A 19,049-nucleotide genomic window follows, 5' to 3' on the forward strand; every position below is an offset into this window, starting at 1 on the left:
AATACACAGTTACTATGTTGAGCATAGTGAGATCTGCTTCTAAATTGTCACAGGAATGGTGGCCTACTGATTTATTTAACTCCTTCTCATGTTCCCTGACTGAGAGGGAAGGATATATTTATGAGAAAAGTAAGGTGAGGGGCTTTAATAATGATTTAACGTATTCCTTTTGGAGCCCATTAAAACTTCACTCTTTTTATTTTGAATAATTTCAATTCACCTTTATATTATAGTTCACTAATTCTCTCTTCTGCTATATCTAATTTTTGTTAAATTTATCTCTATAGTTCTTAAGTTCAATTACTATGCTTTTTAGTTCTAAAATTTCCATTCAATTCTTTTTCTAAGTTTAGAAAGCCAACTCTGATTTAATTTTTCACCTTTTGGTTTACCTTAAGTATCTATTTCTCTAGTCTATTGAACATTTTAAAAAGTTAAAACTCTTTTTGTCTTGTTCCAGTATTTGGACCACCTATGAGTTCTGTTTTTATAGTTTGTTTTGTCGTCTAGTTTTAAATGTTAGAGGTTTGTCTCTTAGAATTCCTCATGATTTTTTAAGATTAAAACCAGGACGGTGTGCATTAAAAAAATTTTAGATGCTTCAGCAGATGTTATCTTTTTCCAGTCAGAGGGTGTACCCCTTCCCTCAGCAAATGGATAGAATAAGAGCGTATTACTCAAGTCACACCCCATACCCATGAAATAAAAATGTCTATGTTATTTCAACTTGCAGCAAAATTGAGGAGTGACTATTACAGACTGTTTTGTTCACCAAGGACTTTCTCTTAATCTTTGAACCCTAATTCATGTTGCCTCAGCCTGGCAAAACTCAATAATTCCACTTAACTCTCCAAGATATTAGGCTCTATTTCTTAACCATACTTGTCTCAGGCATCTTCAGTATCCAGCAAATGTTTTCAGGGAAAAGCAGGTCATATTTCAGGTTCACTTATCTACACTTACCTTGTCATCGGGATCATGGCCTCCAAGTCTTTAACTGCTTCGGTCTTATGAGTTTGACAAAGTTCTGCTGGTTTTTTTAAACCCTAGAAGCTTCCCTTTGCCCTCCCTCTAAAAGCTCATATTTTCAGCCTCTTATCTATTCCTGAAATCAGCATATGTTCCCCAGGAAAATGCATCAGAATAACAGTCCACTTTTTCAAGAACTGCTGCCCCCACTCTTCACTGAATCTTGACCTTTCGAGCCTCAGCAACGCTGCACTGCCTCTAAAACACATACATGGCTTTGTAAATCACATCTTCTAGTTGTTCTCAGTGAGCGTTGATCTGCTATAAACTACTCTATTTTACCGGGAGTAGAAGTTTGACTATTTATTTACTTACTTATTCATGTATTTATTTATTTACTTACATTATCTTTATTGTTGACACTCTTACAGATGTCCCCATATTTCCCCTATTCCCCACATCCACCCAGCTCTCACCTTCTCTTCTCTCTGGCCATCGCTACACTATCGTCGGTGTCAGGGGGCCATGCATATATGTTCTTTGGTTAATCCCTTCACCTTCTTTCATGTATTCCCTCTCCCCACCCTGCCCCGATAGTTGTCAGTCTGTTCCATGTGTCCATGCCTCTTTTTGTTTGTTAGTTTATTTTGTTCATTAGATTCCACATAAAAATGAGATCACATGGTATTTTTCTTTCACTGACTGGCTTATTTCACTCATTTAAAATATGTTACTTAATCATATTTATGATTAATAGTATCTTGTGCTACAATCCATATCCAGATATAATTCATTTAAATATTACTTATAAATCACCTATGATGTGTCAGATACTAGGAACGGAACAGTGAACAAAGCAAGCACAGTTCCTGCTCTTGTGCACCGAACACCCCAGTGCAAGAAAAATAAGCAAACAGTATAATGCCAAGTGGTAATTAAATGCTATGAAGAAACATAAAGCAGGGTACAGGACAGAGAGTAGGGAGGGTGCTCTGGTTTTAAAGTGTGGCTAGGAAAGGGCAACGGTATAGCAGAGAACTGAGTGAAGCCAGGAATGAACCATGTGAATAATCCAAGGTACGTGTATTCCAGGCATAAGAACAACAGTGGCAAAGGTCCTGAGAAGGGAACATTCCTGGAATGTCCAAGAAATAGCCAAGCTTAAAGTGGGGCTAGAGTAAGGGGAAGGATAGTTGAAAATCATCTAGTACTTTGCTTTCTTCTTTCTCTTAGCCATGATACCATGCCATGCTTCTTTTTTAAGGATTCTAATGGAGAAGAGAGCCCCATTGTCTTCAAGAATCAACTTTTTATGTGCTGGAAATCTCCATAGTCATTCTTTTGAGATCATGGCCTACTAGGATGTCCTGGGACCTACACCCTCCACAGGTAAGATTTGTTTTGTTTCACAGGAAGCCTTTAAATAGGCTGCTCATTTAATATGTATTTATGGAGGACTGCTACATCCTGACACCATATTGAGCTGGGCATATGGAACCAGGATGCTTGCAGTAGTGTTTAGGAGTCACTTATTTTTTCTGTAATGCATAGATACCATGCATCCTTATGCCATCTATTTTATAATTTAAGAACTATGATCAAGTATTAACTGTGTGTCAGGTATAATTGAGTGGAGCATAAAGAGCATAAAAGAAACATGGACTTGGCCTGCAAGGGGCTTCTTGCAGCAGGAATCCCAACCTGAGCCCAGGTTGGGTTTCCACCAGGATTCAGCCACAAGCTGGATGACTCAGGATGGTAAATGAGTCTCCTCTAATAGAAAAGACAGGTTTGGAACAGAACTTTGGACCCAAATCAACAGATCAGTGTTGAAGAGAGAGGTGTTTAATATTCAGCACCAGTGAACTCATGGCTCTGTCTTTGGGAGGAAGACTTCAAACACAGTGAGTAAAAATCAGAAGAGCTATTTTCTGGATGTCTAGTAAGGCAGCCAGAGCTCAGATTTGCACAGCCTTGCAGCCTGAGTGGCAGAGAACAATTCTGGAATTACTGTATTAGTGGGGAAGGGGTGTGGAGGGCCTGGGCAGCCAAAGGGGCCACCCGCAATCTAAACTGAGAAGACGCAGGAGCAGGCCTATCTCATTGATGGCTGTAATTCCCTGGCATTGGAAGGAGCAGTCGTACCTTTGGCAGGTATGGCCATCACTGGTGGCATTACCATTTTTTGATAGGATTTTCAATGCTTTCGGCAGCAACAGCCATAGAGGACATCGAACATAGCATAATGGAGCAGGAGAAGAGGCGAAGGGCAGATACCATGTTGTACAGAAACAAAGAGCCTGTATGCACATGTGAGATAGTCCCTGGGAGTATCTCAAGTAAAGGAAGAATTTGAGGGAGCTGGAATGACTAAAAGAGTGGGAAGTGACAAGAACAGGGTCATACAATGACATTGTTGCAGCCATTGTGATGTTACTGTCATGCCTAAGATGTGTGGTATCTGGAGTGAGATATGAAATACAAAATCTAATCATAATTGTCAAAAGGAAGGATAAAGTATCTCCATTTTAGGTGAGAAAATGAAGGCCTGGTTTTGCACTGAATGTTTGTGTCCCCCCAAATTCACATGTTGAAGCCCTTACACTCAATATGATGGTACTAGGAGGTGAGGCCTTTGGGAGGTAATTAGGTTTAGATGAGGATATGAGGGTTAGGCCCATGATGGTATTAATGCCCTTATAAGAAGAGGAAGAGACCCCAGAGCTTCTTCTCCTGGCCTTGTGAGGACACAGCAGGAAGACAGCCATCTCAAGCTAAGGAAGAAGGCTCTCACCAGGAACGGAATCTACCTTGATTTCAGACATCCTAGCCTCCAGAACTGTGAGAAAATAAATTTCTGTTTTTTAAGCCACCTGGTCTATGGTACTTTATTATAGCAGCCCATGCAGAGACCAGATGACTAAGTGATTTACAGAGGTGTAAATGTATTCTCTGGAAAATGTATTCTAGAGTCTAAGCCTCTGCAGATTTAAAACACTGAAGATCCCGTAGAAACTTGTGAGCCAGCACATGACCAGTTTTCTTGCTCTAGCTTAACCTGTATGTATTAAGTATTTTTACTGATCTATTCATTTATTTATTCCACCCAATCATTATTTCTAGAATATCTACTATATGCCATTAAATACTTATAATGGATTAGGTAGGAAATCAGGATTTTTTGCTTTTGGGCAGCTCACATTTGGTAGAGGAGAGATTTGTGAGCCAATAACCTTGAAATATTTGTTATCTCCTAAAGCTCCATGATCTCGCCTACCTCTCTGTCTTCGCACAGTGTTTCCATTGATACACTTTTCTTATTCTGCCCCATTCTACATTCTGCCTTGCAAGCTCTTGCATACCTTTCAAGACAGCTCAGCTTCAGCTGAACTTCCTTCCCTCGTCCTTCCTAGACCTGCCTCCTCTGCTTCCCATTGCATCTTCCCTGTATCACTGCTGTAGCACGATCCTCTTGTATTGTCACTGGCACAGGTTTGGCTTCCCTTATATTTTGAGCTCCTTGAGGATAAGGTTTGTTTTTGTGCCTATCTCTGTATTAGTCAATAAGCAATTCCTTTCAGCCGGACTCCAGAAGAACATGTTGACTTTCTCGAGCTAGTTTGTTTACTTGTCAGCAATGTTGGACAGCATGCTGCCCATATTAAAATTCTCTTCTATTGTGCTGCAATTTGTCAATACACATGTATTCATGGCCAGTATATTCTAGAAACTGTTAGGACTGGAGGTACACATATAAATAAGGCATGGTTGGGTTTATAGACTAGAGGGAAAAACAGATACACAAAAAGGCATTTTTAATAAAAAACATTATCTATTATATATTAATATAGAGGTGTGGGTAACTCTGAGATAAGACATGTGTCTAGGAAGGAGAGTATACACTCTTAGCCCAACCTGAAGTTTTAGTAAGTCTTCTTGGCTCTGATAATTTTGATAAGCCTATGACTTTTTAAAAATGCTTTAATTTATCCAGAATCTATCATGTGCCATCCATAATTCTCATTGTCCTAAAATTAATCTGGTTAAATTAATCCCATTCAATCTGTACAACAAACCTGAAAGGGAGATATTATTCCCAATTTGAATATTAAAAAACTGAGTCTAAGAAAGTGTAAGCAACTTGCTCATGGTTATGTATCCAGTGAGTGCAAGAGCTGGGATACAAATCTAGGTCCATCTGACTATGTAGGTGCTGGGTAGGCTGATAAAATTTCAAAGTTACATAGTGGAGAGAACACACTGGGCTTGAAGCCAAATCCCAGATGTATTTTATATTATCTGTGTGACCTTGGGTAAGTCATGAAAAACTCTCAAACCTCAGTGTGTTCTCGTATAAAATGAAATCATGTAGCAAAGTGCTTTAGCTCAATGAATATGTATTAAGAAAAAATATTTTCATTTCCTTACTTCTAACCATAGGCCCATGACACTCTTGAGTTTTGGCAAGATGCTTTCTATCTCTTGTGTGCAGACTTCAAAAGCACAGTTGTTAGCCAATAGCAATTCCTGGGTCCTCGTCTTGAGAATTAGAGGTTATATCAGTAGCTTTTGAGCTAAAATGTGTTCTAGGACACAGAAGCATATTTCTACACCGGCTTCCAAGTCCCCTAAGTTCTTGAGCACAGTTGTATGAAATGAATTGGAAAGGACTGGAATTATGATGTAACCTGCTCCCTCCACTGATGATAGGAATGGGTTTGACAGGGGACCAGCAACTCACACAGTCTTAGGATTCCAAGGAATTTTAATGGGCAACTAAATATTGCCAATAATTGTCAGGATAAGACTCAGACGATCACATCAAATCTTCACAGGCATCTTAAAGCTATTTCCTGCACATCTTACATTTGTGCTAGACAGCTAAGAGCATGGCCCGTGAACCACAACACAGCCCAGAACCATGCAAGGGTACAGTTGATAAGATCAGCATCACATGGGAACCTGTAATAAACACAGAATCTTGGGCTCCACCCCAGACCTACTAAACCAGAAACTGTATTTTGAAAGATACCCAGGTGATTCTTGTGCTCATTAAAGCCTGAGAAATACTCAGACTGAGAAGTTAACCATGGGGCAGGAAGCATGTGGTTTCAGATCTACCCTGCAATGGAGGGCAGGAGGGTGGTAAAAGATGGTTTTAACTTCCTAGCCCTGTGACTTTGGGCAACCTAGTTACCCTCTATTTCCTCATTTGTAAACTGGAAATAATAATAGTCCCTATATCACAATATTGTTAAACAGTAAATATGTTAATAAAGATAAAGCACTTAGAATAGAATAGCACTTGATTCACAAATGATGATGATAATAAAGTTTAATAAACTCACCTCAGTCATGCAGAGTGTAAACTAGAAATTATACACCTCAAAATACAATAATTTAACTTAAGAGAACACAAACTTGGGTTCCTATCAGTGAAGAACCTTGAAGGAGGAAAAATGTTGTTACACTAGTGGCTTTGTATAGATAATCTCTGGGTCAGCCGTGACATCTTTTCAGATAGATAGAAAGAGATCATTGCATATCTGACATACCTATTGCCTGCCAAAATTTAAGTTAAATTATTATTTCTTCTATCTTTTCTGTTGTTTGCTAAGAAAGGCAGAGAACCTCGTGATAAAACCAAAAGGTCTGTTTTAATAGTCATAATAACTGTTGCCTTATAGGATTGGGACTAGAATATGTTTCTTTAATAACAACATTTAAAAAATATTTGCCTTAGACAACTGTATTTGTTCACCTATGTTTATCGTAGGAATTTAGCTCTCTAACATGTTGATACTCAACCTACTGTTATATCTTTGATTTGGACTTAAACAGTGGGGCTAGTATAAAAGGGCTGTACAGATACTCTTAAAATTAGGAGTCCAAATAAAGGCATATATGTATTTTTTGGAGGGTAAAATGTATTCTACAAGTAAAATAAAATTATTTGCCAATTAAGTTTAAAATGTGCATTGTAGAATCTAAATTTGCCATGATTAACAAGTGTGTCATTATGTGACAATTTAGTTAGAAGAACAGGTATGTATAAAGAATACACAAAATAGATCCATATCAGAACCTCTGTGCTGAATTGGGAAAATTGAAGTAGGTTACATTTAAAAAACACTAAACATGCATATATTATACATTTAAAAACAGCACAGCCCAAATTAATGATGTTTACATGACTGCAGTACCAAGCTATAGATGATTATTTGATCATTCTTGCTATTTATTCTGGTTTTCCTCCCTCACTAATCTATCATTAAATGAAAAATTAAATTTGACCTAAATATATCTTTCAAAATCACCTCCATCTTTATAAATATAATTAATTCCTTCAAGTGTTCAGGTGGTAGAATATCTTCTGCAAGTATATATGCAGATAATATTTTAGATATTAAACAGGGGGGATTGTATATATTATTGTGCAGACATATAATGACATTTTATATGATAGAAAATATTTGCATAAAGTAATGAAATTTGCTGAGAAATAAACCTCCTCTGCTGATAGAAAATCTCTCAGATTTTCTTATACCAGGGAACTCAGTTGGAACTGCTCAGACATCCAAATGTTGAAACTCTCTCTTTTAATTACTTGTGTAAACTGGAATCACTTTCCTAAATACAGAAAATGGCTTTGTTTTAAATACTCAAGCTCTAATTAATTAGAGTAACATAATTCATTTGTACCAGGGGAAACCAAGAGAGGAGAGTAGGCAAGAAATTCTCACAGTTGTCTTTGTTCCTTGGTGTTAACAGATTTAAAACTTCACCTTTTCCACAAACTATACCCCTGTACTGACAGTGACGAGGCACAGCTGTGTGCCTTGGCCCTCCTGCCACACCACGTGGATTTTGTCAAGGCATCTGTGGTTAGGGTGAAGGAGCTCATTTGTTTAATGATACTTTGGTTCAAGACATCGTTTGCCAGCCTCTCTGAGGAAAATAAGTATGTAAGCAGCACATGGGCACCATGTGAGCCTTTCTCTTTTCAAGTCCCTTTCTTTATTCTTTCAGGCCCCACCTCCTCCATTCTTGGTGGGCAGAGGGGAGATTGTATGTGTGTGTTCTTTCTCATATATACATATGTACACACACACACAAACATATATGAGAAAGAACACACATATAGGCTGCTATAGACTATAAACCATCTCTATTGCATAGTTCCAAAACATAGAATAATAGTGTGGTAGGGACCAAACAATATAAACAAAAATATTCAGTGGCATAACCAAATGGACTGGTACAATGAGGAAAGACACAGGGAGAGGAAAAGGGAAACTGCTAATATGACTTGAATGGGATGTTTACAAGTTCCAGGGCTCCTTCTGCTCTAGCCATTTCTAACACAGGCAGAGGTGTCCTCCAGGGGACGGGATCTTCCGAAGTTGATAAGTGCATGTTTTAGGATCTTTCCTCCCTTGGAGGAAAACAAACTCTAGTTCCAGTGTATGGTGAGGGATGCGAGGGAGGCTCAGTGACTGGTTTGAATATAAACTTTTCATAAACAGAGAACTAGAATATGTTTGTATGAATCCTCCATTTGGCAGAAAGAGCAGGGACAGGGGGATTTACTGTAACATATTTACATAGCCACTTTCTACAAGGACTATGTCTTCTTTGCCTTTATGTGAAGTTGCTAATAATCTTGATTTGTTAATCTGAATCACACACTTCCTCTTCATTCTTCGTATATTTTTGTGTTTAACATGGATGATAACAGCCACTTTGTAAACACATACATTACTTCTACATAATTGTCTCCTATCTCCAAGCATCTCAAAACATTCTACATGTTTTTCTTATTTGAATGAGTAAAATTTATTAGTGAAAATAGAAAAATAGAAGAACAAAGAAATGAAGTTTTTTTTACCTGAGTATCCTTGGTCAGATGACAGGTCTGGTTTTGACATCTAACTTTTTTTTTTTTTTTTGGTAGTGGAGAGCATTTATAGGTCTGAAAAAAGGAACATCTATTAATGTAGCAGTACAATAATTCTCAAACTTAAAAAGGCGGTAGGAGGTGGGGAAATTAGACCACATACCTTACAATATAGTAACTGGTTTTGTATTTTTGGAGAATAATCTGGTAACATATATTAAGTATTTTTATGTATTAAGTATTTTAAAATATTCAGACTATTTGTCAAGTTAATTCTCCTGTAAATAAAAAATTTTTTACTCATTTGGTTTTAGAAAACAAGTTGAGGCCATTTATATTAAAAATATGTCACAAAAAGTATTTGAAAATACTTAGAGGAGCTATCCCTAGAGAAAATATAAATCACATTTAAAAAATTAATTTATATAAGTATGTTCAGAACGGTGCTACTGAAGATAATAAAAATTCCCCTGAAGAGTAAATAAACTTGACATATAAATATGCCAAAGTACTATTCAAGATAAATTTGGGAAATACAGTAATATATGGGAAGATTTACACGAAGCAATGTTAAATGACTAAAATATCACAAAATAATATGAACATGTATTAAAGCTATGTAAATATATATAGCCTATAAAATGTGAGATAAAATAGTTCAATGTTTATTAAGTCTTAACCCTCCTCTAAGTTTACTTTCATGAAATGTGAAGAGAATTTCCTGCTTGAGAAGTTTTCAACCATGGCTTCCGTTTGGTACTTAAGCATCAGACGGTTCAGGTGCGGGTGGACTTGAAGTCTTGCGTCCCTTGTTGTCAAACCCTGAAGGAAACTGCAAGAAATGAGTTATTGGTAAAGTGAAATCTGGCTTGCTCTTTATTACCAGGACAAGAAATTTTATCTATTTTTAGTTTTTTTTCTATTTTCTTTACTGGGGTAAAAACAAATGACTAATAGTAATTGTAATATATATAAATTCTATTAAAGAAAAAAATCTCAGGTTTTTGCAATATATCATCAAAAGAGATTTTCATGGCTAATGAATGCCAAGTTAACAAACATGAAATGTTGAAACTATCATGTTGTTTTTATCTCCCTTTACTTTATTCTTAATCTTTAGCTTTATTTTTTTGTTTTTCCCTATGATGTACATAAATTGCAATTTAAAAGACAAGGTAAAAAAATTTTCTTCTTTCATCCCCAATCCCCACCTCCCCAATGATATTTAGAGCATATTCTTCCAAATTTGTCTTTTTTACATATACTTAATTTTAAAAAACAAAAACAAGCTTATAATTTATGTATTGCTTTGAAAATTGTCTTCAATTTATCTATATTATATCTTTTTATATCTGGACATAGAGATCTACCTTATCTGAATGATTGGTACATAGTTCAGGCCAATGCTGGCTAACAGAAATATAATGTGGCCAAGAGCCACGTATTCAATATTATATATCCTGGTAGCCATGTTAAAAAGGTAAAAAGTAATAGGTAAAATTAATTTTAATGATATATCTAGCCCAATATATCCAAAATGTTATCTTTTCAACATGCAATCAATATAAAAGTTATCAATTAGATATTTTACTTTTTTAAAATGTAAGTCTTCAAAATCCAGTGTGTGCTCAAGTCAAACTGGCCACATGTCAAGAGCTCAACAGCACAAGGGGCTAGTGGCTAACGTATTGGGCAGGGCAGTGACCGATAAACCACAAAACTATCTAACTCATCCAAACATCCCAAAGTTTACTGTTAGAAACAATAAAATAAAGAACATACTTTTGCACATCTTTTAACATTTGTAAAAATGTTTCTACAGAATGAAATTGTAGAAGTGAAAAATTCTGGGTCAAAGGGACAGGCATATCAAATTTTAATGGAGTTGACTCCAGACAAGACTGTAGTGACCTACATTCTCATCAAAAGAGTGTGAGAGTATCCATTTCCTCACAAACTCACCACTGTTAGATATATAATTTCTTAAATTTTTATACTGGTTTGATTGGTGAAAATATTATTGTTTGGTAAGTAGTGAAATTGAAAGCAGAATTTCTTCTTTTGTAAACTGCCTGTTGAGCTTGACTTTTTCTCATAACTGATAAAACCTCACTTTATTTTCTCAGTCAATGAAAGACCAGCCTCTCATTATGTTGGTCTAGATGCTGGACACTTCCCTCCTCTTACAGGTGGAGCTCCTCACAGTTTACATTGTGGAACTGGCAGAGAAGCCCTGGTTCCTCGTTCAGCCCAGTGCAGCTGGACAACTTTGCAGAATGAAGAATGAAGAAGGAAGGCAGTCTTCAAACTTCGAGAACAATATGCAGAAACCAACATGGTCTGGCACAGACACTATCCTCCTAAATTCCCCATTTTTGTAAAGGTTAACCAGAAACACACAAGGTAACTATGCATTTAGGATATAAGAAGCATGTTTGTTATAAAGAAAGAAAGTCTGGAGGAAAAAGTAGCTTTATTGGGATTCAATGCAAAATGAGAAGACCGTAATTACCACAAAGTCAATTGCCTTCCATTACTTCTCACAGCCCTTTAATTCTCAAGCGTGAGTAATTTGAGTGAAACGAACCACATGTGAATATAAACAACAAATGAGGGAAAACTGAAGACTGAATCCAGAGAGGAATGCCTCCTCAGGTGAAAAGGAAAAATGAGAGGGAATTAGAGTTGGAGGGGAAGAAGCAAGCTGGTGTTTGCTATTGAGTATGATTAGTCCTCTGTGGACTTGCTCTACCTTTCCCCAACAGTCCTTTTCTTCACCGAGTTCCTTCTTTAACTCTGGTATTCCCCTCTTCTAACTATACAGCAAACTGAAACTGTGATTAGAAATGGATTAGGTTAAATTTATTTTTTAGGCCGTTTATTTTAGACCCTGTCAATCCAACTGTCCCTGTGTGTGTCATCTCCAATGCCTGGGACGAAGTTGTCCTTGTGGCAAGATGCAGCCTGCTGAAGCCTCTCTTCTGAGGAGCAAGAGCTGAGGCCCTGGCTTTTTGCAAACATTTGGTAAATGGGACAAGGACACGCTGTCCTTGGATTTCTGTGAAGAAAATAAAAAGGATGCAAAACACATGGCGGAGAAGACTGTTCTGGACGAAGGGCAGTATGAAGGGAACTTGTCTTAATAAAATTCACTACTTTAATGGACCCGATGTTTACCAAACATATTTATGTGTGTCACCATTTAAGGTAAAATGTTTTAGACTTTAAGAGAATTGAAATCCCCTCCCCCATTTTTTGGATTTATTTGCTTTGCTTGCCTTGTGACCAAAAAACTTAAAAAAAGATCCAAGTAGTCACAATAACTAAATAAAACAAAATTCCCAGATCCTTTGAGAACAGATTAACTGAAAGGGTAAAATAGCTTCTACTTTTTCTTCATAATTTATTATGGTTTCAGGGTGGCTTTTCAATTCCTCTGTTATTTTATTGGGTCACCTGTGTTTTCAATGTTTCTCTATGAATTTTGTATCAAGTACTGCCTATTTCCTTCCAGACAGCATCTAACAAATATCTACATGGAAACATGACAATATCTGGGAGGTACACAATAGATTGACTCAGAATAAATTCTTTCCAGAATCATTTTATGATGGCCGCATCATGATTCATGGGTCAGAGTGGAGCCATAGTTAAGGTTTGTAAGTCGCTCCATCATAAGGAAGGGTGAATAAACTACCCAGGCTACTGAACGGTCCAGTTTGGCTACAACTGTTTTCAATTGTTGGGATCAAGTGTTTTCTTTTCTATTAAGGGGCATTAGCAGCCACTGATAATGAAAGCCAGGGCCCACCTGAAATAGACCAGAGGAAATTTTCTGACTCACTTGCATAGCAACAATTCATCAGCCCTGAAGATAGATGAAGTGTGACTGCGGAGTGATGTGGGTGATTAGGCAGAACTCTTACGTATAAATGTGTTGTCCCCTTCGTGCGAGTCCTTGGAGAACCTGTATACTTATTCCAGTGATGTGATTTGTCTGGAAACACTTTTGGATCTCCCCTCAGGGCAGAATATTCTTTTGAACATTCATAATAGTGACAAAATCTGTCCTTTTGGGGTGGATTTGATTTTTGGAAATGGTACAATGTATTCATAGGGGACATCTGCTGTCTTTTGTCTATCCAAAAATCTTTTCCCCAGCTAATAGTTGGACAGACTGCATTTCTTCTCTTATTCGTTCTGTTTCTGAAGGCTCTGAAGGAGAAATAGTTTCAAAAATGTCTTGGTAAATGATCATGTTTTCACCATTTTGGACATGGAACCCATATTTACCTTGGCTGACTTCTCCCTGCCAGTTGGTCTAAGTTGTTTGGGTGGGCTGATTTGACAACTCAATTCTAGGATTTGAATGTTGGGATCCAGAGGTTTAAGATCAAGTCCTGGTTTGTGCTCCTCGATCCAGATGCACTCGGAGCAAAAACTATGCCAGATTTGAAACTGCTGGCCACTGTCTTGCTGCCCCAAGGGGAAAGCGTGTATAAAAATGGAAGTTGATGCAAAAGAAAGCAGATTTGAGAAATGAGCAATGATACACATATATACACACATATGTATACATCTGTAGAATGAGAGATCAAGCCCTGGTTTGTGCTTCTGGATCCAGATGTACTTGGAGCAAAAGCTATCTTGGGATTCTTTTGTGTCACAAGTCAATAAACTCCCTTTTGCTTAGTAAGCTTGGTTTGCATTTCTGCCTGACAACCAAGTGAGACCTGATGAATCCAGTAGAATTGAGCCAGGTCTGGTGAATGAATTAACTCACCAAGCAAAGGAATAAGAAGACCCCTAGATATCGATGACAAATTTCTATTCAAGAAACATTTGTTCAGCATGGGTTAAATATTAGGCCTAATAGTCGAGGTGCTGAAATAAACTAGTCTGTTCAGGTTGGCAAGGTGCTTCCTGCTCACAAGAGACTGTTTTTCTTTCTTTGAACACATAGACTCAGAGGCCCGTTCCCAAGGAGGAGCCCATGACATGAATGCCTTTGGCATAGATGGCGCTCTTCAGCATTGTCGGAGCATGGCATTAGCTTCCCAAGGTGACTGATTTTTTAAGACAAACATTATTTGAGATTTTGAATTCTGTGTATTTAAAAATAGAATCTATTTTCCCTCTGTGGTCATACCTTCTATGGAACATGAGAACACAGAAATTTCTATGTAGGGGAGTAAGGACAAGGTGGTTAACAGTAATTCATAATTTATTTCAGATTTGGGAAAGACTCCCGACTGGTGTGAGGCTTTACATTGGAGTGGGAAGGGTAGTGAGAGGGGAAAAAGGTAACTCTGTCACCAGTTCTTAGCAGCTTTTCTATAGCTTGAGTTTCTTCCTTATGTCAGTATTTTTGGTCTATTCTTAAGATGAAAAGTCCAGAAATATCTAATGCAATTTTTCTCTGAAATGAGTAAAGTGAAAGTTCTTTGGTTGTAAGGCGTGTGATACACTCACATAAAGAATATGTGAATTTATTGCAGGGCGCTTGGGCCAGGAGCCTCCTGCCCTCCCCTGCTTCTTGTGCCTCTGCCTATCTCTGCATCTGCCATCTGTACCAGTTAGCTTCTCTTTCTACCACCCTGCTGACTAACGGCTCCCACTTCCTCATCACTTCAGCCCACACAGATGCAGCATCCATGAACTTGACTCTTCCAAAGTCAGCTTCCAACTTGAACTACAAAATTCCTTCCATGTTCCTTAGTTTACATTTCTGAGAGCGACGGACTTATCAGTCCAGTTTGTTTTTAAGTCAGATTACCCAGCGCTTGCTAGCTATGGGGCAGCTGAGATCAGCATGGGGTTATGTCATGTGGAGCAAAGTGAGAACACCAAAGAAACAGGAAAACAGGGGTGCAGTGGGGTGGGACAGGCTCCACGGGCAGCCTGCCCAGCAGGCCTGCGTTCCGTGCCTGTGTCTTTCCCCACAGGCCCCGGTGAAAACAGACTCTGCAGCGATGCTTAGTGGCTGTCATTTTTGGGTCATGTGAAAGTTCCTATTTCCAGTGATACCACCTTTTAGAAATTTTCAAAGATTTGTACTAAAGGCATTAAAAATTCACCTCTTCAGTAAGTCAGAAAGTAAAAGAAACAATGATCAGAAGAAGCAACAAGTGATGTGATGGGTGGGCCACGGGCAAGCTAATCTATGGGGAACAAAGGGAAAATAGAGGGACTATTTGGACAACCAGTTTGGGACTGAGAATTATGCCCCCAGGGTGGCCTTTCAATACTAAGTTCTAGGCCCATGGCTGTGCCTTGTTCTGCCCTCCTCTGTCTACTCACAGCCTGGACCTCTGTTAGGCCCCACAGATCAATACTTTAGGTATCCTATTGCTTGTATAGGCTGGTCTTGGAAATGTGCCACCACATATGACCTTGCTACTATAGAAAAATGCATCCTCAAGGTTGAAGAACCAACTGACTTACAAACGGACTTGTGGAACATAATTGTTGTTAAAATTGGGAACTGCCTATACTGCCTATAAATGGACATCCAGGACTTTCACTTGGGAACCAATAATCATTGGAGAATCAACAACTCTCAGAAAGAAGCTTCTGTTCGCCTTTCCTCACAACTTACTTTGTTCCCTGGAAGACAATACTAACGGGGTTTAGTTAGATTTGAAAAAAGCAGCTTAACCATGAGCTAATAGAGATTTTCATGGTTTCCTGAAAAGGAATTAAAAATAATTCGAAATATTTGAGCCAAAAGGATAAAAGAGTGGGAGCTGCTCTTTTGGAGATTAGAGGCGGCCATCTCTCTGCCCCTTCTGCTTCCTTCTAGCTTCAGGAGGGGTAGAGAGACCTTCTGCTCCTTCCTCTTTCCTTTCTGCACTGCCCCCTAAAAGGCTGGTTATGTCAGGAGGGCTAGGGCTGTGCTGGCTAGTCAAGAATGTGTTAGGTAGCTTTAGGCCAAAAGAGCTCAAGTTTAAAGATGATCAGAAACACCTGGTGAAGTTGTAAATAAGCCAGGCCCTCTCCTGGAATTTGGTCAGCAGGTCTGGGGTATGTGCCCAGGAACTTGTGTTTTTAAACAAGCACCCCCAGATGATTCTGGTGCAGTTAGTTCATGTACTATAGTTGAGAAAGCAAGCCTGGACCCTGGGGAAGAATCTGGTTCTCCTGCAAAACTGTGTGTGTGTGTGTGTGTGTGTGTGCGCGCGAGCGCGCGCGCATGCATATGTGCATGTGTCCTGCTTTCGTTCTAGGCTCCAGGAGAGTCTCTTGCCCAAGCCAAAGGGTTTTGCTCCTACCTGGCTCAGAAGAGCTCAATGTTTCAGTCTGGGGCCAAGGCCAAGTGAGTAATGGCTCCCACTAGTTAGGCCATCGACCTCTGAGCCAGAACTTCCTGGGTAGAGCCATGGTTATCGACATTACTGCACATTAGAATTACCTGAGGAGCTTTAAAAATACGGATGCCTGGGCCGCCCTTCCAGAGAGTCTGATTTAATTTCATTGGTTTGGGTACAGTCTGGACATTTAGGATATTTTAAAGCTCCTTGGGTATTTCTAATATGCAGCTAAAGTTGAGAACCATTGTGGTAGGGAAAATTACTTCTGCTTTCCTGGAGCCCTGGCTAAATACGATCTTACTATTATTACCTCTTTAACATGATGGGCACCATAGGAGAAATCTTGATATTTGCATTTCTGCAAGGCAAAACAAACTATCAATAATATATAAAAGATAATATTTTGAATAACGGTTACCTGTGAACATAGTCAAAAATAATGAAAATATTCTTAGTATGGCTTCTTTTGTCCTTTGGCAAGAAAGAAAGGCATGGCATGGCATAACTCAGAATTCTCTAAAATATTTCAGAAATAAAGCAATTATAACACTCATGGCTCTAAAAGCTTTCCCTAACGAAACAGGAAAGTGTTAAACCTTTATGATTTCTTTATCTTTTTCCTGAGACCTAGATGATCAGATTCATAGTTGATGCAGGTATAACATTTCAAGAATATCTGTTGCTAGAACCACATGAATTAATTTAACAGCAGATGTATCAGTAGACTATAGCTTTTGAACAAATGGACAACTGAATTCTGATCTCTAGAGGAACAATTACTTTATTACATCTGTGGCATTTTGATACATTCACACAAGTTTTGTGACCAGTATACTTTAAGCTTCCCCGACCACCCCCCCGCCCCCGTAACAACCAGGTGCATTTGGATTTTGTGAAAATTAAACTTATCTCTTGTCTAAATACAGTGCCATTTTGTATTTAAAGATGATGACATTTATCTTAGAAATAGCCTCCGGGGGGCTATGTCCAAGCTGGGTTGGATCCCTGCTGAAAAGTTTATGAGACTCTAAGCATGTGTTCAAATGAAGAGTTCCAAACTGGGGATTCTTGGACAGAGAAATCCATGGAACTTGGCAAGGTTTGCATACTCTCTGAAATTCTTTGCGTAATTTTAAATGTATACGCTTAGTTCTGTTTTCCTAGGAGAAGGTCCATAGAGGTTATGACCACAAAGGCTTTATGAGCACGAAAGGTAAGGACCCAGGGCTCCACATACTTAAATTGAGAATCCTTCACTCTGGTTCACTTCAACACAGTGCGCTATTGAGAACAGGATATAGAAAAGGAAGAATAATTTTATTTTGCTCTTCAACCCTACTCTGCTCTGGGCCAGGACTATAGACGTTTTTGTGATGTACTGACAGCCATGATGTCTTAGCTCAAATTGACTTGATATAAATGAGCATCAAAGGGACCAGCAGTGGCAAAGAATCTGGCTTTTGTGTCCTCTGCTGCAGCTTCCACGCTGTTTCTGGAGGAGTGGGTGGTTTGGACCAGCCAGACAAAACTTATAGAGGCCAAGGGAAAGTTTCTATTTTCCACTTACAGAATGGGTACAATTTGCTAATTGTAGGCAGAAAGTAAATTTGCTATTTTCCCAGCTGATTCCTGTTCTTATACCTAATTAGGTGGTGTCAGCTTGAGGTGGCCCTTATCAAAAGCTACAAATGCAGTAAAGGTGGACCTACCTTTAATTATACTCACCATGGGAAATTGTGGCTTTTTGCAAATGATAAAGAGTATCGACTTTATTTTAAAAATTACTTTAGATAAGAAGTTTCCTCAAAATTTATTCAACTTATTAATATTAATTCTAATTCTTTTGGGGGGAATATAAAGGAATAAAGCTTTTTTTTCTAGGTGACATTTAGCCTCATTATGGGAAGGAACGTGATTTTTGTTAAAACAATATTTTTAAATAAATGTATATAATGTTACATAGTATTACCTTTTCAAAACTTTAGTGCAGGGCAGATAGGTAGTGAATTTTCCCCTGGTGTGGGAAATGTAATATGTGAAGTTAAGTTTTCATTATTATGGCTAATTCCAAAATGTATATGACCAGTGAATAATAGTTTTCATTGAAATTTAAGGATTGCCAAAAACTTTTGTACATATTTAGATATAAGATTAAAGTGTCACATTTTTGTAAATTTAAAGTAACTATAATAGTTTTAGCTTTCAGGAAAGTAAGTTTGCATTTGCGTAAACAAGAAGAAAAGGAAAACATTTAAAATCGAGGAAATTTTTTTTTTAATTTGAATTGTTGGACTAAATACAAGGTAATCCTTTCCATGTCATAGATCTAGAAATACCTACAAGTGTTAAAATTGTCGTTGCTGCCATTTTAGAATTTGAATGACCATCAACCATCTAAAATTTAGTTTGTACTTGCTTTTGGTTTCCTAATCAGTCGTTTGACCTAAACCCTTTTCAAAGAGAGATGGCAGTGTCTTACTTTCTTTAAAGAAGATTCCAGAATTTAAACTTAAAAATTATAATAGATTTGAGCTACCAGTGGCGTACGTTCTCGAACAATTATGAAGGCACCTAAAGATTCCTTCTTTCTAATGCATGAGAAACTAATCAAATGCAACATTGTTAAATGCTAATAATTTTTCAAAATGGTTCAACCTTTAAAATGCCAGTAACTTTCTCTATTATAGATATATGCCTGCAGTGGCAAAAATAAAGACAAATCAATTCAAATTACCTATTTGCAAATTATAAATGAACATGACTGACTGCAAGACTCATAAAACTTGGATATTCATTCTCCTTGAGGATTCTTTTTGAGCATTCTATTGTAGGTGATGTGGAAGAGTGAGGATTTAAAAAATTATTATCACAAT

The sequence above is a fragment of the Pteronotus mesoamericanus genome, unplaced genomic scaffold, assembly GCF_021234165.1.
Source record: "Pteronotus mesoamericanus isolate MK-2021 breed Mesoamerican mustached bat unplaced genomic scaffold, CSHL_Meso_final contig_50, whole genome shotgun sequence".
NCBI lineage: Eukaryota > Metazoa > Chordata > Mammalia > Chiroptera > Mormoopidae > Pteronotus > Pteronotus mesoamericanus.